Consider the following 23,854-nt stretch of genomic DNA (forward strand, 5'->3'; position numbering starts at 1 on the left):
ACTATAACGAATCTGTGGTGTAAATTTCGTTTCGTTTATATATGTCTTTGTTGGTGATGAAATGTTTACAAAGAGCAGAATATAACGATAGAAACTACTATTCCGTAATTTCAACTCTTTATATCTTCTTTTTTATTTTTCATAATTATTTGTTTTCAAAGAATTTGTAAATTTTCAGTTTTAGTGTATTAGGGACCATTAAATTGCACGTAAGCCTGTCCAAAAATATAGTAATTATTTCATATGAAAACTTACCAAGCTATTCGTGAAAAACAAAATATTCTATTGCATCCTTTGTTCTCTTAAATAATTTAGATAACTATATATATCATTAGGGTTGCCATAAATTTTTGATCCAAAATACGGACAAGCATTAAAATGACGAAGTATCAAAGATACGGTGCCCAAAGACAGAACAAATATTTTGAAATTTTTTACCTAAAAATCACCTTTTTAGGTATCACACAATTGTTTACTGTAATACTTAAAACACTATTGGAAACTAACATGTTTAATATTTTTTTCATTAACTTAAATATAATAAATTATGACATTAAATTACGTATATTAAATCTAACCAAAGGAACCGTGGAATGGAAAGATTAGACACTTTTTAAAAACATGACCTACTTTATTAATAGTAACTAAAATATAAGTTATATGACGAAAACACAATTTTTTCTCCCGAGATTCTAGCGATTCCCGACTCGGAAATTTTCGGACAGCTCTAAAAACTGTCAAATACGGACATTTTCCTATTTCATGCTTTGCACGATACGGACACGGACATAGACCCAAAAAATACAAACAGTCCGTACAAAATACGGACATATGGTAACCCTATATATCAAGTACAGGAAGCACCCACGCGGGGGTTCACCGAGTCCGAATTCCCCCTCAAATTCGAAACTCGATGTACATTTGTACCTTTCTTAGTAAAACTATGCTTGTTTGGCACAGAATGACTGATGCAACATAAAGATTTGATTTTACAGTTCATCTGTGCTCTTTGTTTTTTCATAAAAAAAAAAAGTTTTTCTCTGAGAATATAGCTGTAAGTCCTTAACAATCACCATTGTATTTTCGGGTGAAGAATAACACTGGCTCAATACTACACAGACGTAGTGTCTTGCAACATTGGACCCCCTCCCCAAACTCTGGACACCTCCCAACAAAAACATCTGGGTACGCGCCTGACCAAGTAAATGTGTAAAAAGCCAATTTTCTTACATTAAAACCCACGAGATATCGAATTATGGTCGGACGAAGGGCTTTAAGAGATGATAGTAAAAATGACAGAATGAAAATAAGTATATAATACCACTGAGGAAAATATTTAAGAGGCCCCATCATGGCGAAATTAAAATACCGCTAATTTTACAGTAATTATGTGATATCTTCAAATAGATAAAAGATAATCCAAAAGTGGAGCAAGATATCGCTAGATAATATTATTTTACATGAGATGTAGTTATCACGACTCACTTATCTACTTTCAATCTCCAGCCAATTAGAAAATCGGCATTTATTTTCGCGTTTATAAATGGCTGCAAACGGAAAGCTACTAGGTGACTCGTGATAATGGTACTTCATGCAAAATAATATCGTCTAGAGCGCTCTTATTCCACATTTCGATTATCTTTTTTTATCTATTTGAAAATATCACACAATTATTGTAAAATTAGCGGTATTTTAATTTCGCAGTGAGAAGAGACTGGAAGACTGCATTCGATTTCCAGTCATTTTGAGGAAGTAGCTAAGTCTATTCATACTAAATTCCATTTCCTGAGTAATATTACTTCGTATTTTGGTCTTCAGTTAAAGAGAGAAACAAACAAACCGTGGCGCATTAGAAAACAAACGCTTTTTCCTTATTCTGATGAAACCGTATAATTTTTAAATAAATATAAGGTTTAGAGTATAATATTCTGATCTACCTTTCACCGAAATGTTATATCTACAGTGTATTTGCGTATATTGAGGTTTCCGGGATATCATTTTATTGAATGGAATGCTCAATGATGAAATTATTGCATGCAACATCCCTTTATAATACAACAGTGCATCAAAGATTAAAGCGATGACCCATCAAATTCTGCATTGTTTATTCCTGAATCTATACAGAATTTAAGCTTGCGGCTACACAATATTATTCCAGTCAGTCATTATGTTATGCGGTCAACCTGTAAAATGTCCGACGACCACACTTAGTTCACACACAAAAAAATAACAACAATTATTGAAAAGTTAATAATAAATATGACCACAACAAAGAGAACCGTTAACTTTCAGTATTGAGTGAATTGTTGCGTCAGGATTTCTTGACAATAGGTGTAGCGTTATCTAGTAAGCTAGTAACATGCTAACCTCGAAAAAAATTATATACACAGACAATTCATTGCACAGACCGGTTCTTCGGTTGTTTTTTTTTTTTTTTTTTTTTTAACTCTTCGTTCTTGTCCTGAGCTGGGTTTGGTAGCTGACGATACACGCAACACTCTAGTTTGAACAAATTGAAACACCATGCAAACAGTATGTTTACAGAAAGATCAAACGAATGATACACCAGACAGCAAAAAGAACATGTTTAGCTGTCTGGTTACTCCACCAAAATAAAATAAAAAATGCAACACATGAAGTAGGACGAACTTAAAATTTTTCATACTATCTTGATGTAGGTAAATATTCTGCCTAAAGATAGATTCATCCTGTGACTGAACTCAATTTCCTAGGGATAGTACCGAGACCGAGACAGACGGTATGAATCGAGATGAGACGAAACCGTCTATAAAGTCTTGACCATGACTGCAATATTAACCAAAAAAAAAAAAAAAAAAAACTGAAAAATTGGCTTTACTCAAATCGCGTTTTGTTCCTAATTTCTATGGGAAGGGTCTTGCGTCAAAACCTACCATATCAATTTCTCACTTCCACTATCATATCCTGCATAAGCCTTATTATTGCTCAGTGCTCGATTTTGTGCGTACGAACATTTTTATAGACAACAATGTGAACAGATTTCATTGTTGAAAGAATAAAATTAAAGTCGCTTGTTATATGAGAGCTATATGTTTTTCTCATTTTCTCAAAAAGTGAAAAATGGATATGGTAGGTTTTAATACCAGATCCCTCATGTAAGATTATCGAACAATTAGTGGGGTGCGCTATGTGTGAAGTTACATATCCGTCTGCATTTCTTGTTAAAATTAAACTAACATTTGATTTTTGTCCTTTCGGAGATGCTTTAAAATTCTGACACGGTTGCCATTTTTTTCGTTCATCCAAATCCAATATGGCGGCTATCAAAGATGACCGCCTTCGCGAATGCACAGCACTGTCTTTAAAAGCCTGTATCTCCCAAACTGATTGACCAATCTTCATGCAACAAACACCAAACGACGTAGAAAACAATATATGTTTAAATCATCGACAAGAATTATTACTTATCAATGCAAATAATAACGTAAGAAATAATTTTATTTTAAATTTTGCACATTTTATGATGTGTTTTCTTTATATTTTTTAAAAATAATAAGTAAACGGCAAATAATTTAAAACAACGTCGTGTACCTTTTAAAAGAGTAATAAATTGTCTTTAAATTGTCATGTGCATCATTAAGTGTGGTTAAGAAACAACGAAATTATAACAAATTAATATTTCTGCTTGATTTTTTTGCTTGATTTTCCCACATTAGTAGAGGGATACCGAGACCTATAGGAAAACCAACCATGAATCCGTGATCTACTCTCCAAGACAAGTAGTTTGATATGTCGCATGCTATACCCTGACAGACACCCCTATTAACAAACGTTAAGTATATCACCGTTTATGCAAAACTTCTAGAAAGTTCCAGAAATAGCCATAAAATTCTAATGGAAAGTTCTAGGAGGCTCTAGAGGCTTCCATGGCATTTTATTAAAACGTTCTAGAACTTTCTGTACTTTTTATAACATTATAGAACTTTCTAGAACTTGCCCGAGCATCCTAGAACTTACCCGAAAATTCAAGAACATTTTAGAACTTTCTTGAAAGTTATAGAATGCTCTAGAACTTTCTCGAACATTCTAGAACTTTCCATTAGAATTCAATGTGGTTTTAGAACGTTCCATTAGAATCCAATGGAAGTTTCTGGAACTTTCTAGTACTCGGACAAAGTATATAAGTGCGGCGGAAAGTGGAACTACTCACAGTTAGTAGGGGAAACTGTGCGGTAACTTGCCAAATTTCAATTTCAACGTAAGTATTGTATCTTATCACTTGCTTTACGTTATCTTTAGTCCTCTTGTGACTTACTCTTCGTTTCTAAAGTGTTTACCCAATTCTTTCTTGTATTTTCAGAAATGAAACTGTGTAATTAACTTACAAGATGGAGACATCAAATCCGAAAGAACTTGATTATAATTTCTGTATCGTGCGTCAGGATCAGAAAAGAGAAGACGTAACTCGAAAGTCATCTCTTGAATCACTAGAAAAGCTAATAACAATTGCAGTGCACAGAAGCAAATTTGGTGATCTTCAGTATTCAGCGGTCGCATCTCTTCTTAAACTGTTATCTCCTGAGCATCTGCAGGAAAAGGCAGCATTCTTGCACAAAGTCTGTTACTCTAGTTTAGTTCACAAAGGACACTATGATAAATCGAAGCGGAGATATGAGGAGGCTTTAAAACATGGAACCATACTGTCTACGGTTGCTGAAAGAGGAAATTAACAGTGAATAGTGCAAGTTGGGAGAAAACAGTTTATGCTCCAAGTTTAACAAGGTCTTCTACCTTTCCGTTTGACAAAAACAAATGCATATTTTGTTAAGAGGCCGAGGGTGAACTTCATTTAGTGCATATGTTGTCTATGGGGCAAAAAATTAAGAACGTTGTTGAAAATAGTTCTGATGAATTGAAGTGCCGCCTTCTCGCCTTGTTGAACGAACCTGGGACGCAATTGCATATGACATGAAATACCACTTAAAATGCTTCGTATATGCTGAAAGAAGAAAATCTCTGTGAGAACCACATGAAACTGGATAGTTGATGGCAACTATAAGCATCATCTGAAATCACAAATACAGAAGAAGTTACCAAATGTGAACTTTGTCCGTCCACTACAAATAAACGCTCCTGAGAATCTCTGCGCTTCCAAGACGATTGAAAAGGTCGTTCATAGCTTCGAAAACATTTTTCATGCTGACGCAACTGCAGTACTCAAAGCATCACAAATAATTCGTGACGAAATCCTTGCCAGTGAACACTGGAAATTTCATGGATCTTTTGACAGGTATAGCTCTCCGCCAATCCTCGAAACAGTTCATGTGTTGGGTGATACAAGGCTGTAAGTCAGAGATTCAGACAACACGACGAGCTGAAAGCCATGAACAACTTATGTCAATTGGTTGTCGCTAGCTGTAGATCTGATCGTCAAATTAACTATCATCCAAAACATGACGATAGTAATTTCCAACAACAAGCTGATACACAATTAACCATTGGGTTTCCGCTACTCATTCATCATAAAACAATAAGCAAATAGCTCGTAAATGCATTGGAGAACTATGGAATTGGAGTTAATTATAAGAAAATAGAGGACATTGAAGTTAAATTTGCCCATGCAATGCAGACAGAAGTGAGACAGTATGATAATGTTCATATACCTCCATTCACAGTTAAAGAGAAGCCAGTGTGGTTTGCTATTGATAACATCGACTTTAATGAAGATACAGCCACAGGAAAAGACACTCTATACGGAACCTGCACTGTAATGTATCAAAAGCAGTATTCCAATGAAGTAACGATGATTCAGAAGTTGTGCTTCAATTAATCCCAAAAGAAAACATGAGAAGGACATAGGAATAGAGGATAATTTATTTAAATGTGCTTGCACGTTCTGAATTCGGTTGTCAGAGTTAAAAGCAATAACTAGAGTACCAATTTTCGCTCATCAGAAATATCACCCACGGATCAATATAATAGGTGCTTACCGGGTGTCAGCGAGAACAATGTTTTTGCTATGGCAGCCAATTTGATGGCCGCCATATTGGATTCTGCCAACCTGTCAAACTGGGACCACTTCAATTCCTCTTTCATCGTATCATAATATCAACACATCCATCTGGAAAGATTTCAGCAAAGTGACTTTGGTTATTTTATTACTGTTAGCCCCCTCTATTCATGTGGGAAAATCAAGCAAAAAAATCAAGCAGAAATATTAATTTGTTATAATTTCGTTGTTTCTTAGCCAAACTGAATGGTATACATGAAAATTTAAAGCCAATTTATTACTTTTTTAAAAGGTACACAGCGTTGTTCTCAATTATTTGCTGTTTACTTGTTATTTAAAAAAAATATAAAGAAAACACATCATAAAGTGTGCAAAATTTGAAATAAAATTATTTCTCACGTGATTAATTGCATCGATAAGTAATAATTCTTGTCAATTTTTTAAAAATATATTATTTTCTACGGCCTTTTTTTGTTTGTTGCATGAAGATTGGTCAATTATTTTGGGAGACATGGGCTTTTAAAGACAGCGCTGTGCATTCGCGAAGGCAGCTATCAATGATGGCCGCCATATTGGATTCGGATGAACTAAAAAATGGCAACCGTGTCAGAATTTCAAAGCATCACCGAAAGAATAAAAATCAAGTGTTAGTTCAATTTTAACAAGAAATGCACACGGAATTGTCTTTGATCTGATTCGATTTGATTTTCAGTTTAGCGTCCCTTTCAGCAGCGAGGCTATATGAAACGTGGGCCTACAGCTTAACGTAGGATCCGAACCACATGAACCCTGCTGGGAATCGAACCCAGCGGCCAAACGCGTGTATGCTAAGCGCTTTGCCAAGAGAGAGCTCAACAATTGTCTTTGCATAGCCTCGTTCATAGGTGTGAACACAGAAGAAAGGGCTGTATTTTTCCCCAGGTTTCCTAGGTATTAATTTGACAATATGGGTGAACCCCTGAGCAGATATTGAACTCTGTTGTAAAATAAACCTTGTTCCATCGAGGATCGAACTAAGGCTGTCCAGTTCAATGTTATGGAAAATATTTAAACTTCTTCTCCCCTTTGGGTACGTATGGAAACGAATTTGCACTTCAGCTGCATCGAGAGTATCACTATTCATCTCAAGGACCTCGAAAACTATGGATTAAATACTAATATTAATAGTTTTAAAAGTTATTTTTGCAGCCCCTTACCCCCTCTCCTCTTTGCCACTAAGTTAAGTGAAGATCCACTCACGTATCAAAATTCATCAAAATCGGTGCAACGGTTTAGGAGTCGTTAGCAAACAAACATTGTTTGGACGCCGCAATTGAGCAATCAAATTCCGCCCCTTTCCTGCCACCACCTATATAATAAAGGCTTCTGGATGTATAATAAAAACATTTTTTTTAAAACCAAAAGCAAATTTCTTTTTAACTTGAGGCGTTTCATTTACTATGCTGACAACTCAATAATACAAGACAATATTTTTTCTCATCACATTTTAACATGAACTGAAATTGAGCGTAAGCTTAGACATTAATATTTCAGTGACTTTATAGGTTGAAGAAAAATAAATTTTTACTTTACGTAGGTAATTATGCAAAGTGATTAAAATTCGAACAAAAAGGAAGGGTTATTAAATCTCTGGGCACCGTCTGAAGTGCACGGGTTTGAGAAACGTTGTACGGGTCTACGAAGCCAATGACCTAAATCAACGGTCTTAACATTAAATTGCGTATAATTATAATTAATTATCCATGCCATTTTTGCTTTATAATAGAGTGTGGCATAAGTAACGCCCTTTTTAGTTTTCATTGCTTTCTATTATATATTATTATTACTAATTATATATTATTTTTATTTTTATGTTTTGTTTGTTTATTTAGTTTTACAATGTTCTTCAATATTTTACAATAAGTCTTTTTTATTTTTATTGTAGGAATTTGAAATAAGTTTGACCTTGCGATTAATGAAAGAGCAAAGATTGAGAGTAGTTCAACTTTACTATGAAAACAAGAAAAATGGTGCTGAAATTGCTCGTTTGTTAGCTGCTGAATTCAACGTTCGACAGATGCATAGTCGAACATCACAAGTTTATGTATACTGGACTTGCATGTCATTTTAGAAAGATATTAACTTACTAAGAGTTACAGTTTGGGCTGCCATTTCTTCAGTGGAAATAATAGGGCCGATATTCTTTGATAGCATTGTTAATCAAGATAATTATTTACGTATGCTACATACTGAATTCTGGCCCCGAGTTCAAAATGAGAATGACAATCACTTTCAAGAGGATGGTGCACCACTCCACAATGCGTTAAACGTTCAGGAATGCTTAAGCGTTCATTTTGAGGGCAAGTGGATAGGACGAATGAAGGAATTGAGTGGTCATTAAGGTCACCAGATCTAACACCACCTTACTTTTTCTTGTTGGGTGTATTGAAAGATCTTGTTAACAACCTGAAACCAAAAGCAATTCCTGAGTTAAAAGAAGCAATTTTCGACAAATTTTCTGAAGTTAACATGGAAATGTGTCAAAAGTTTTGTAGAAGTGTTGCGGGTAAGGTTCAACATTGTATTGAACAAGAAAGTAGGTATTTTCAAAATGTTATTTAATGTCAATGAATGGCGTTGTTTTGTTGTTTTCATGGAGCAATACTTAATTTCTCAGAAACTACTGTGCTTTATTTTATACATTTAACTAGTGTAATAAATTTGAGTAACTAAAAAATGGTGTTACTTATGCCGTACGTACTTAGTCGTTGTTTGCTATTTACAAAGATTACATTTGTATTGTAACAAAGGGCTTGGTTTAAATTCTTTTCATTGTTGCACCAGTATTATCGTGCAATGCCAATACTGTTTCCAGTGAACTATTCAATGAATTTTCTGTTTTGAAATCTATAAAATCATCACTTGACGAAAGATAATAATAAAATTATAAATTATGGAATACGTTTTTAAAGAAAGCAGATCTAAAAAATCTTTTCAAAATAATGTAGCATATTCTCGCTATACCAACCAGTAATGTACACATCGAACGAGAGTGTAAGAAAGCCTTATGGTCAACTGGGTCAACTGATGGTAACTCAACAGAACTTATGATGGCCGAGATTTGTGTTCAGATGAACTTGAAAATGATCTACCAAGATTTCTACAAACTGGATCTCTAAGGTAGGACTCTTTTCAAAGTAGTGACTGGCTCTAAAATGAAAAATGAAGTAGGGCAGTTAGTCTGTAATCAATAATGTTTTGTGTTATTTTAATTTAGTTCAGCACAGCATATGTTTAGCTAGTAGCAATGGTAAGTTTTTTTTATTATTTAGTTTTACTTCCCAAGATTATACATCAAGGTTAAGGGGGACGTGATGATGGATGGATAATAATGCTGGAATGTCAAAAGTGGGAGGAAACGGGAGAACCACAAACATTGTTTGTCCCCTACAAAGCCCACTTGACGAGAGAGTAATGGTAATGCTAGTAATAGTGGTTACATATGTTGGAAGTAACGGCGGTAATATAATGCATAAATCTTCAATTTCAAATCTGTATTCCCATTTACAGAGACGCCGAGCTAGCCTGTTGGCTTGGTAATACTCGTGCAGTGTTGCCACAGTCCTAGCCCTGGAGTGGGCTGAAAAATAGTACCAAATTGAAACAAAAAGGGCTGAATTCATTTCTTTATACCAATTGTAATACATGACTCTAAAAGAGTAAGTTCTAGAACACTCCTTCCCTCTTCCAAGAGTCTAAATAAAGAAAGTGCTCTTTTTAAAAACGACTTTAATAAAAACATCCAAATAGGAGGATCCCGAACAACCATGGAAGTATATGAAGATTTTCTCATATGTAAGAAGTATAACAGAGGCCGCAAATTAAAAGGGAAAACAGTTATCATCTTCGGTATGTATTGTAAGGAAACCAAACGCGCCTCTATTTCAAAATAACCAATAAACCTAAACGGTATTATGGCTATATATGAAAAAATACATAAAACGAGGGACAAATCAATCATCTCCGAGTTCGCGTGTAAACAATACGTTATAATAAAATATTAAAATATAAATTATCAGGATGCGCCTATCTAGCATCACTTGTTTCCCGGTATAGTTGGAATTACGAATTTTGCACACAAAGTTCATGGCGTTATGCGACGCAACGTCACAGAATAAATGTTCATATTTTTTTTTTAAAGAGTCCAATACACAGTATGAGTAACCTGAGATGTAGGAAAAGTCTTACTGACACTTTTGAAAATGTGTATTTGTATTTGTTAAATAGTGCTGAATTGGGCAGAATTGTACCAACTTTTTCACAAAAGGGGCTGAAAATGCCGGCGTGGTACCAACGGGCCGATGAATGACAAAAAGGGCTGAATTTGGTACAACTGTACCAAGTGTGGCAACAGTGTACTAGTGTAACAGCCTTGTTCTCGCTTAAGTTAGTCAAAGCAGACACTATTTTAAGGTTAACTTTTTATATTCTGTATAGTGTGTTTTATTCTTTACGGAACACAGAGGAGGCTACAATGACTCCTTCCTACCACAAGCTAAGTTCAACTTACGCGCGGATGTGCCACGCACACTCCCGGATCAAATGAGACGTGTTAGAACATTTCTATTTCAAATGTGCCCTCTTAAAATATGTGAAGTATACTTCGGTCCCACTTCTGCCGAGGAAACATTTCCTTTGCTTTGGGGAAAGAAGAATGAACTCTGCTGTGTTACCAATTTGCCATTGAGTCGTCGGTCTTGACGAGTGAAGATCGTAGGCTACTTAGAATGGCTAACAATTCAGAGCACAGCGAAACTCGTGATGTAAATCAATGTGGCAATGGCAACATTCTCCACATTCAACCATTCATTGATCTCGGCCACAACAACTTATCTTTCCTCTTTCGAGGGAGGTACGAGAAACACACATCGACAGCAGCGCCAACAAGGGTACACTTGAAATAGAAAGTCTCTAGCCGCCCATTTGGAAGATGGTACAACCCTTCCTGCCCCAGTAAGGTCTGCTTACCTCAATTTTATTTGGCGAGGTACCTGGTACTCTTCCAGCATGTGTTAGTCGACATGTGGGACATGAGATAAGGCTCACCTTCCCAGGTAGGATTGTCTTTTCGTATGAGCATATCCATATCTATCTCTGTAAGAAAGATTAAGAACTTTAAAAAAGAAAGGAATACTAACCAACTTCAACTTAAGCGCCGAAAAGTAGAAAATAATAAAAGTACTAAAAAGCCGAAAATGATAAGAATAAAGCGCTTAAAATCAGAAAATAATGCATTACTTATTTTTCTCTCCATCTTTTCCCATATATCAGGTGGATGTTTCTGACGAGTTTTCTCCAAGAAGAACTGTCCCAAAAAATTCCCCTTGTTAGACGTTTCTCCTTGAAGTCATTCTTTCCCATGTCCATCCATTCCTGTCTTGGTTTCCCTCTACTTCTCTTCCAGCCATTTCCATTGCCATCATTCTTTTCACCACATAACCTTTTTCCTCCTCATTATACGGCCTACTATTGCATTCTTCTTACTTGGATACTTTTAGATATCTGTGCAACTTTGGTTGCTCCCTTTACTCAGTTATTCCTCACTTCATCTCTTCTTGTTATCCAACATAGCATTCTCATTTCAGTAGCACTCAATCATTTTCCATGTGCGTTCTTTATTGGATATATTTCTGTTTCGTAAATAATTTCTGGTCTAACTATCGTTTTGTGAATCATCGAAATACTGCGGTCACACAGAACCACACACACTTTCTTACAATTTCGCCATTTCTCTTGCACTCTGTGTGTTATTTCTAGGTCCAAAGCACTGCTTTCGATAATAGATGAGTCTAAATACTGTAGTAAAAATTTCTAACTTCATTGAATTTTTCTTCTTGTAGCCTTACTTTTCATTTTTCCTATTTTATTTTCTTCACTTCATTCAATCTTTATTCTTGTACCCTTACTTTCCCACTTTCCTATTCTCTTTCCTTCACTTCATTCAATCTTTCTTCTTGTAGTCTTACTTTCCTATTTTTTCTTTCACTTTATTCAATCTTTCTTTTGTAGTGTTACTTTCCTATTTTCCTTCACTTCAGTCAATCTTTCTTCTTTTAGCCTTTCTTAACTATTTTCCTATGTTGTTTCCTTCACTTCATTCAATCTTCCTTCTTGTAGTCTTATTTTTCATTTTCTATTTTGTTTCCTTCACTTCATTCAATTTTTCTCTTGTAGTCTTACTTTCCTATTTTTCTTTCACTTCAGTCAATCTTTCTTCTTATAGTCTCACTTTCCTATTTTCCTATTTTTTCCTTCACTTCATTCAATCTTTCTTCTTGTAGCCTTACTTTTCATTTTCCTATTGTGTTTCCTTCACTTCATTCAATCTTTCTTCTTGTAGCCTTATTTTTCCATTTTCCTATTTCCTTTCCTTCACTTCATTCAATCATTCTTTTTGTAGCTTTACATTCCCATTTTCCTATTTTGTTTCCTTCACTTCATTTGATCTTTCTTCTTGTAGCTTTACTTACCCATTTTCCTATTTTTTTTCCTTCACTTTATTCAATCCTTCTTCTTGTAGCCTTACTTTCTCATTTTCCTAATTTGTTTCTACTGATTTTTAAGGAGTTTACCTAAACTCCTTTATATATATATATACCATGTCCATTCGTAACAGTGAAAAATAGCCTCGATGGTGACGTCTCATTAAAGCTCAACCAATTAATCAATATCACTTTCGTCCGTTCGTAAGACAAACAAAAAAATCTCAATAACTACTTGTTCAAACATCACGAAATTTAATTAGAATGTAAAGGGTCAAAACTTAGGAATCGAGCTCGTTTTAGGACTTGCTACTCAAACCGTATCTTCCAGAAATTAATCATTTCACTTTTTAATGTTGATCGTTACGCAGAAATTAACCGTTTCTAACGTTGATCGTTACTTAGAAAGTAAGCATTTGCGTTTTTAACGTTGATCATTATGTAGAAATTAACCATTTCCGTTTTTAACGTTAATCGTTATGTAAAAATTAACCATGTCCGTTTTCAACGTTGATTGTCATGTAGAAATTAACAATTTCGGCTTTTTACGTTGATCGTTATGTAGAAATTATCCATTTGTTTCTAACGTTGATCGTTATGTGAAAATTAACCATTTCGGTTTTTAACGTTGATCGTTATGTAGATATTAACCATTTCCGTTTTTAACGTTGATTGTTAGAGAGTGAAAACCATAAAATATACCGAGAACCGGTCTTCTGTAATCAATGAAGCATCTCAAGGATATATTCCATCTACACTCTGATCTTTGTGTTAAAGCCAGAAGTAGAAAGAATCAATTACTTCAAGTTTTACTTTGATCGCCAAAGAATGAAAATCAGGAAAGCTGGCGAGAAGTGGTTTTCTGTAATCAATTAAGCCTCATCAAAGTTATACGCGACCAGTTGAAAATATATTTTAAACCAAGAAGGTACCATCAATATCAGTGCACCTATGTCGTCTACTGATTTTGACGACAATCAGACCTGCCTTCCCTAAAAATTGATCTTCTTCCCCTCCTCTTATGAAATTAAAGCTGGCGTCGTCAATGATTCTTAGGCATGTTGTTCTTCTGTAAGATGTTGCGCGTTTGGACTCTATGGACTTAGGAACAGACATTATACCTTCGAATGTTGCCGTTTTGTCCTAAGTAATTTGAATTAACGTTTGGGCCAATGTGCGCGTATGCGCATTTTATCATCACATCAATATTCGTATTTCATCCCAATATCTGCAGTTTATTACAAATGGCAACAGTTAATGTCCGACTTTCCCTGTGACGTCATTAATTGTATAGTAAAGAAAAGAATATTATCACATTTGCAATCGAATACAGAATTCCCTTCAAACAGTATGAGGTTGTTCTTTTAGTAACTACTAGTATATCACGAAATTATATCAGATAATGTGAAAATATAGTTAATACGTTTACACCATTATCTGCATACGAAATGAAATGAAAATGAAATCTTTAAGTTTTACGAATCACGGTTATGCCGGTTGGGCTAAAGGAGACGGTGATGATGAGAGATTAATGAAAATGGTGGAATGAAGAAAGTGGGAGGAAACGGGAGAACCCCGAGAAAACCCACGCACACGGTGTTTGTCCACCACAAAGTTCACTTGGCGGGAGCAGGGTTTGAACCCGAGACCCCAAGCACCAGAGGTGAACGCTCTACCACTGAGCCACCGCGGCACCGTATCTGCATACGAATAATCACTACTTTTCTGTGGAAATTATCCAAGTCCATGGTCTTTGCATATGTTACTCTACTCATCCAGTGATGCCTCGCAGTAGAGAAAGCCTTATCATGTGCATTTTTTTTCGTACATATATATTCGAGGTGTGTTCAAAACACATCGAACTTTTGCTATAAAATCTGTATTAATCATTTCACAACAACATTTTAAATACTGACCCCTCAAAGTAGAGCGCTCTACTGGCAACACACTGTTCCCAGCGTTTCATCCATTCATGCAAAGCTTCTTAAAACACACTTTCTGAGATGGGGCTTATGTCGCACTCCTCCTGAAACTCCTCTATGGTTTGGAAATGACGTCCTTTAGGAGTGATTTTAAGTTTGGGAATCAAGAAAAAGTCTGCTGGGACTAGGTCTGGAGGAGAGGATACATGGGACACCACGGGAGTGTGTTGTTTTGCCAGAAAACTCCGGATGAGTAGTAGCCGGATTGGCACGGTACACTATTCAAGTCTGATTTTCTCACAATTCAGGCCTCTTTCTGCGCACAACGTCCCTCCTCAACTGCAATAAAAAAGTCCTAGTACAATTGTTTGTTTACTACTGTATCTAACCACGTGATACAAGTTCATGATGGACAAAGCCTTTCAAATCAAAAAACACAACCAGCATTACCTTGATCTTTGACCGACTCATGCGTGCTTCTTTTGGACGAGGAGACCCTGAATGAATTGAAAAGCAATTGAAATGTCTCTGTGAATGTTTTGCCTAGTTTGTAGGAAAATTTCACACACAAAGTCGTTCTTCAAGCTCTTTCATTGTCGCTGAATCTTTAATCCGACGAATAGCTTGTGCACGTTCTCATATCAGCTGTTTTAGTTCGGTGACTAATGGTCATAGCGACATGAGGCAAATGGTAATTTGTTGTCTAAACTTGTCGCTAGGTGCATTTAGTAGCCGCAGTGGACTCCCTCTGCCGGTTGGCGCGCTGCTTCAAAAGTTCGGTTTCTTTTCGAACACACCTCGTATATATATGAAGTCGGTTAAAATTATTGTTGGCTATGTATTTACTTGTTCTCAAGTTAGCATGTTCATGACAACCTTATGGTTTTCACTAGCGACTGAAGTGCTATCGGCCTATCTTGAGGAAACGAAGAGGTATCGAACTTAGTCTATAAAACCCAGAAGTAACAATGATGAGAGTGGATGTGAGGGTCTTACATTTGGACGGCCATAAACCTTAGTGCCTTCAAGTAGTTTAATATTTACTTTATAGGTGGAAAATCCTCATCATGATGTTGGAAAAGACAAAACCCAACGTAACCTACTTTTACCAACAAGCTACGAAATAAAAGAGCATACAAACAAACAATTAAAACAAGAACCACTTTAATATTCCGTAAAGGAAGAGGGAGAGGTTTTAAAAAAATCTTGTTGAAGATAATCACAAGAGGTTGCAGAGAAAATCATACGGAAGAAGGAAGGTGTTATTCTAATGTCAAGAAGAATTCCAATATACGATTTCTGTTTGTAACAGCTAACAAATACACACACACATATATATAAAAGTTGTTTGGGCGAAAGTGGTCAACACATAAGGAGCCATTATTATACAACATCTCTTCTCAGTCAGACAAATCTAACATTGTAGAAAGAAGTGTGTTCCTCTCCCAGCCTAAGGACATGAGTACATCACTCTTCATAAACAGCAAGCGGCGCCTTTCTTTCCCCCACACACATATATTCGAACTCATTATATATATATATATATATATATATATATATATATATATATATATATATATATATATATATATATATATATATATGTGTGTGTGTGTGTGTACTTCCTTCTCGCACGTGGACAATTCTTTTTGCCCGAGTCAAATTGTCCGACTCTATTCTCTACAGGAAAAGGAGGGTGAAAGTGTTTTGCCCGACCATCTTATCCATACAAACAACCGTGAGGTCAAAGTGCACTGACGTGACCAGAATTACTTGCTCATCGTGGTTATATACTATATAGTGATGGTCATCAGTACGCTATCTTTTGTATATATGTTGTCATTCACTTCGCTTACTTACATTACCTACCTTACTTATGTTTCTTGTCCTGCGGACAGAGGAAGAGAATCATGTTATAGGTATATGTAGAAAAACGAAACACAATTTGAAGAAAAAGAAGTTTAGAAGAATGAGACAACAATAATAAAATGGCAGTCGTGAATTGAACGAGTACGGTGGTATATAGATATATATGTATTGACGTTGGGCAATGGACTTCTTTTCTTTCTCCTAAAACAACCAGGTAAAGAATCAGTGTTGCCAACGTCAGTGGTTTTCCGTTAAATGTGGCGGTTTTAGGATCGGATCCCCTAGCAGCACATTTCGTTGACACCACGTTAGGAATTTGTCGGCATGGAGAGCTCTTTCGTGGATAAACGGTTAGCGTACGCGCCTTTGGCGTGGGAGATCAGGGTTCGATTCTCGGCGGGAGCTCATGTAGTTGGGATTCCACGTTAATTAGTAGGTCCCGTCTCATACAGCCTCGCTGCTGAAAGGGATGTTAAACTCAACTCATTGTCGGCATGGATTAGCAATTGCAATAATAAGATAGAAAGATTCGTTCACACAATAGTTAAAATTTTGAGTTAGCGAACTAATAATTTGTCGAAGTCTATCCATCTGCTTTGATTCAATACTCCTGGATGCAGTTGGGTAACGGAGGAAGTGTCACAGAATAAGACACAGGAATGCCTCATGTGTTCGCAGTATTTCTGCTCGAGTTTGAACATCATGAAGTAGGCAGAGTCAGAACGCAAACATTTCTGGGTTACGTTGAACTTTGCCGGACTCTCTTCAGTGAGATTTGGTAGCTGGTACTTCCAGTGGAGGGATGTGAGGTAGCCTCAATGCTAGGATATAACGAGCAGATGATGGTAGTCCTACTCGCTAGCGGAGTCCCCTCCATTAGTAGGTATAACTGGTAGTCCTTCAGAACTTCGTAGCAATCGCGAAATGGATGTATCCCATTAACCTACTTATAATATGGGATTAAGCGCTGCTTACTGTGGAGATCTGCTAATGACTTTTGGTAAATTTCAACCAGTGAATGACTGTGAGGGGATTTGGGGTCTTCTAGTAATCCGGCCTATCTTGATCAACCCCCTCATCGCTCGGTACTGGAATTTCAATGTGAAAAAAGTCCCATATGCACGGCATCCTGCCTAAATTGGAGTGTCAGGTAGTCTTAACGGAACGTCAGTGTCAGGTAGGACGAAACTAACCAGTCGATCTGTTAATCGATAACCCATGACGTCACGCTCGAAAATCGATGGCAGCGTCAATCCACATCGTTCCCCACCAAACGTTGATTGGCTCTTTCTCCGTGCAAACAGGGCCTGATTTTGCATTTTGGCGCCCCTAGGCCCAATAATTGTTTCGGCCCCCTAGTCTGGTTAAAGTTCCTAAAAACCTTTATTAAAAAATTATATCAGGCCTATATGTTAATTGCTTCCACGATGCAATTTTATCATTGCAAGTTTTTTGAGGAATTTACTTGGTTCTGGGCTTAACAAAATACCGTTAATGTATTAACAAAAGATTGGTGAATAACTTTCTTTTTGATCAATTTAGCCATTTGGGCAAATAAATAAATAAATAAATAAAACTCTGTAATGCATTATAAAATAGATTTAACCTCAGAAACACAGCTTACATGAAGTATTTTGATAACATGACACAAAAACTGTGTTTTAAAGTAAAACTAGATATTTTGTACGTACAAATAGTAAATTGTACTAGTATAAAAAATGACATTTTTGAGATCAATGTTGTAACGAAGTTGATGCATAATGATAAAAAATAGTTTAACTTTACCAACAATTATTTGTTCCAATGAACTTCAAAATCAGAATGCTTTAATAGCCTGATTTTTTAAAATCAATTCAAAAAATATGTTAAGTTATGGCTATTTATTTTTATTTCTAGATATTTTTAAATTTTTTCTCTCGGCCGTGCGCCCCCTGGGAGCTTGCGCCCATAGGCCTGGGCCTACCGGGCCTATTGGGAAATCCGGCCCTGCGTGCAAACGATATAAACTAATTTCAATAGCGCGTATTGGGAGTTGCTGTCTGTTTTTTTTTTTAGTCTGGCTTTGCAATGTAATAATAAAAATGGTAAAAATGTTAAAATGTTAAAAAAATGCTTAAAAATTAAGGCTCATCTTATAGTCCATAAAATACGGTATTATTCACGAATCTGGCGTAATTTTAATGTGATCTCGTTGGCAACATTGCAAAGAAGACACGCTAAAAGCAAAAAAAAAAAAAAAATTTTATTTAAAAAACGAGAAAAGCCGTTTAACAGGCCAACGAACATTAATAACAATGTATGCATATACTCGTATAGTGTTGTTATTGCCTTATTATTATTAGGTTTGCTTCCTTGTAAGAATTCACACACACATTATACATACAATACACATATCGTGAAGAAACAAACGTGAAGTATTTGTTTCTTGTTATCTTTTAATAGTTTGGTGTTTTGTTTCAGGCATTCATCTTCAATAATGGTGTTAACGAGAAGTGATAATAATAGGACTTAAGGTGTACTTATTGTAACTTTCATACTACAATCTCCTTTTTTTTTTTTAGATGAAAATGAAGCCTTAAATTTGCAGTACTAAGTTTACATTTAGCTTCCTTCTGTTTCACGGATTCTCTTCTCCCGTCTAGAAAAGGCAAGTAAAGAGTTCACCAGGGTCAAAGCAAATTTCTTGCAATGGCATTCTTTACCCGTACTGTATACATTTTGTCATTATATTGCATTGCAATATAGGTTATCTACAGCAGGCAAGTATAGTTTTTCATAGTAGAGGTGAGAGACCACACACACATACATTAATAATAATTATTCATGCCAAAATTAGTTCCCCTTTTCTCAGGTTGAGATCATTTACAACAGGGCAACTTTCTCCAATTTCTTTTGTTGTTTTAATTTTTCTGATTTGGCTTCCGATTTTCCTTTTCTCCTTTCTTTCAGAACACCAAAATGGGTTCTTCCTCATTTCTATTCGATCATCTTCTGCTGTTTTGTTTATATATATTTTTTGCTTTTGATTCTATCTTCTTTAGTTCAATAAACTCTAGTGTTATTGATATTAACATTTATAAGCAGATGGAAGTTTTTGCTCATTATTTCCTTGTGATCTTGATTGTATCCTTGGAATGGGTCACGGCTCCCTGAAAGTTAAATAGAAGACACAGCAATCAGGAAACGAGAGTGGATCTGTAATTAGAAAAAGGAGGGAAAGGAACAATATTATTAGCATTTAACAAGAAAAAAAGCCACACTTGAAACATATAGTAATTGATAGACAGTGGCGTATTTAGGGGGTGGCTATCGGGCTCAAGCCCACCTCGAAATGTAAATTTATATATAGTATATATAATAACTGTATACCTACATTGACCCAGTATGTATACCCACTGAGGAGAATGTGCATAGCCCCCCGAAACAAAATCCTAAATACGCCACTGTTGATAGACCTCATTGAGATGAACAAAATGATGTGGGTGAGTGTAAATCCTGATGAGTAGTTTTCGAGAAAAACGACAAAATCAATTTTTCTTAAACCTAAAAAAATGATATTGTATATACAATAACCTCAATATCTATTACACAATGAAACTTAAACTGAAGTGAAACTACTTTTCATCATATTAGTAGCAAGAAAACAGCGCATGGTATGGCTAATGATGCCACTCAAAATATTTAACAACCGACTCTGTCCTCGTCGCCGTACTATCATTAGTATAATAACAACAAAATCTGACAAATTACGTTGTTTCCCAGTAGGGGAAAGTGGGGGCATAATGACCCTCCGGGGCAATATGGTCACCCCGGTATATAGCGGTGTTCCTCTGGTGACAGAATTGGTACTACTGCACAAGCCGTAGTTAGTGTGGCACGAAGTGTTTAGAAAGGGGGACATCGCTACCTTCAATAGCGTATGAAATAAGCAGAAAAAAAAACATTTTCATGGTACGTCGATATAAGGTATATAGTGAATATTCTACCTGTTGCTGAAAAAAAGTAATTATTTGAATAAAACATGGTATACATATAAATAGTGAGAAAGGTTTGGCCATCAAACAATCATGCATGATTTCGTTGTGGAAAATGGTGGATAGCAGATAAAGGGTTTTTGAAAGTTATATTGGGATTGGGGCAAAATGGCCCCTTAAAATTGTAGGGGAAGTCAGTTGAATATGAGCATAGTTAATGAATATGCTAATATATCTAAAACATGATGTATTACAGAAAGTAGAAAGTCTCACCAAAAGAAAGCTTGATCTTTCGTCTACAAACGCTAAAAAATACAAGGTTATAGATGTTTTTGTTCGTGAGTAATAAACAGGTTAATAAGGTAGGTGCGCAGTGCTCATATTTTCCGTAGTACAAGGGTAATATGAGCACTTCGTAGAGCAAATATGAGCAGCATTTATTTTCTAATATTTTCACATAAAATACAAAGCAGATACAAAAATGTACAGAAGAAGAAATAAAACGTAAATGATTACAATAACGAGCAAAAGATAGTTGCACATACATTGTTCATTTCAAGAGTCCTGTCTATTGGTGTGACGTAAATAACTACGCATTAAATCTGCTACAATAATCATAAACAAAGAACTTAGGGCAGTGCACGTTCACACAAAGGACATGATACCAGTCTTGGCACATATCACACTTGTTCCATTCTCCCTCTTTGGAGTCTTTACTAAACTTTCCTTCATAAATATGGCAAATTCTTTCATTCTCCTAACATTGTGTGGATGAGAATGTCCTCTTACTTGGCGTAACATTTCTGGCGTTTTCTTCAATGAAATTATTACTATCCACTTGAGTTTTAGATTTATTTATGAATGTCTGTGATATTTAGATTTATTTATTGATGTCTGCTTGTTCACCTTCTCCGCACACATAAACTGTGACAACACCCATTCCATACAGAGGTGGAGTGATAGACTGGAAATATGCGAAATGTATCCAAGCTGATTACAAACTTGCATAGTGTAGAATTTATATTATCCATGTTATTACAAATTATGTTACTACGTAATGTCTACTTGAATTGTGTAGAATTTATATTATCCATGGTATTACAAATTATGTTACTACGGAACATCTGCAAAAGCTGTTCATTTCTCTTATTACTTTCAAAAAATATGTGCCCATATTAAACTGAATTCAAAAGCTCATATTTCACTGACTGCTAATGATATTTAACGTGTTGTGGTTGACAACTCTTTTAATAGAAAAGAAGTGAACAAAAGACTGGAGTTGTGCTCCTAGACAGATCTGACTATAAATCCAGTGACAAATTATATATAACACATAGATACATTGTTTCAGCTTATTATTCATTACCCTGATTTAACTATAGCTCCAAAAAGCTACACTGTTTTTATTCTGCATACATGTAAACTTGGCTATTATTTCACAACAACTGCAGCGAACGAACTTGAACTACTGTCTGCAAATTCATGAAACTCCAAAGAATGCTGCGACCTTCGTTGTTTTCCTCTTGCGCAATGTATATATATGTGCTATGTGAGTTTAAGCTTCGTGCTGCTCATATTAAACTGACTTCCCCTATAGGGGACCAAAATATCCCGTGTTGAATTGAGCAGGGTACCATATTACCCTGTCAATAGTATGAAGGTCAATGTTCGCTGTGATCGAGCGTGTGTCCTTGTTTTGTCATCTGTTGGCATGTTAGAGACCTAGTCTCGAAATTTTTTGATAGCCCGTCTATTCCATTTCGTATTTTCTTTTTCATTTAGTTTTATTTTAATGTTATTATCGTTTTTATAGTTTTTCGCTCTTTGGTTTATAGTTGTACAACTGTCTTATTAACATTTTCAATGAATAAGGAGGAAACTAGCATTTTCTTATCGAAACAGAACATAATTTTTGTTAATATGTATATGTCCCAAGGATGGGACCATTTTACCCAGGGATGGGGTAAAACGGATTCACAATAGGTCAATTTATTTACACATACAACTTCTTTGGTAAAACTTTCACGCCTTACACCTATTTACATCTGTAGAAGAAAGAATAAAGAATATGGTAGGGTCTACTGCAAAATCATCGACTCTCCATTAATAGGGATGCGCACGAGTCGAGTCGAGTCGAGATTTAAGACTGTCTCGACTCGACTCGAGAAAATGTTGTCTCGACTCGTGTCTCGACTCGAAAATATGTTGCTGTCTCGACTCGTGTCTCGACTCGACAGTCTCTGTCTCGACTCGACTCGAATTCGAGTCGAGACGTCTCGAAATTCGAGTCAAGACAAAATATACACACACATCACCCAGACCATTATGACTACCTACCTAATTGTTAGTATGTCCACCTTTTGTCACGAATAACAACAGCAACGCGTCTTGGCATGGTCGCAATGTTCCTCGGTGGGTCGCTGGAGAGAGTTGGCACCACATATGCACACACAGGTCATCTAATTCCCGCAAATTCCGGGGAGGGGGTGATGCGCCCTCAGGTCACGTTCAATCACATCCCAGATGTGATCGATTGGGTTCAGATCCGGAGAGTTTGGGGGCCAGCACATCACTTGGAACTCGCTCCTGTGTTCCTCGAACCACTCCATCACACTCCTAGCCTTGTGACATGGTGCATTATCTTGTAGAAAAATGCCACTACCGATGAGAAACATGGCCGTCATGAAGGGATGTACGTAGTCTGCAAGCAGCGTGTGACGCCTCGGCCGTCATGGTGCCTTGCTCGAGCTCCAATAGACACATGGATGCTCACCTGAATGTTCCCCAGATAATAATTAAGCCGCAGCCAGTTTGTCTCCGCCCCCCAGTACAGATGTCAAGGAGCTGTTCCATTGGAACACGACGGATTCGCACCCTCACATCGTCATGATGAAGATGATATCGGGATTCATCAGATAATGCAACGCTCTGCCATTGTGCCAAGCTCTAGTGGCGATGGTAACGTATTCATTTCAGTTGTAGTTGCCGATGTCGTGTTGTTAACATTTGCCATCGTTAGGAGTGTTCGGTGCACTGTGTGTTCAGACTAGTGTTGTGAAGGTCTGTGAAAAAAAAAATTGGGTAAAAAAACAGTTTTTTTACGGTTTTCCCGAGCTGGGGAAAAACGGAAAATTTGGGTATCATCAGATTCATCATTTTTGTTAATCACAGAATCATTTTAGTTAATATGTTAAATCAAACATATTTCTTAGAGAAATCTTCATTGTTCTATGTAAAATTCCGGAAATTTTGAAACCATTAGAAAAAAATCATTTGTTCGGAAATATTGGCAAAAACAGGAAAATATAGTTTAAAAACTATTTGTTGGCCTGATGCTAGTAATCTTACTTGCTGTAACATGTCTGCAACATATACAGTGGGAAGTCGAAAATTCGAACTAATTGGGACCACAGGTAGTTCGGATTTCCAAATTGTTCGGATTTTCGAAAATGACCAAGAAAATGCCATTTAGGCTTACATATACTGTACGGTATGTTCTTCTATCGATACAGTGGTTATTCAGTACATACAGTAATTACAATACCGTACGTAAGGCTACTTACATTTAATGTTTCTGAA

This window comes from Thermobia domestica, chromosome 10 (assembly GCF_964235325.1).
Source record: "Thermobia domestica chromosome 10, izTheDome1.hap1.1, whole genome shotgun sequence".
Lineage (NCBI taxonomy): Eukaryota > Metazoa > Arthropoda > Insecta > Zygentoma > Lepismatidae > Thermobia > Thermobia domestica.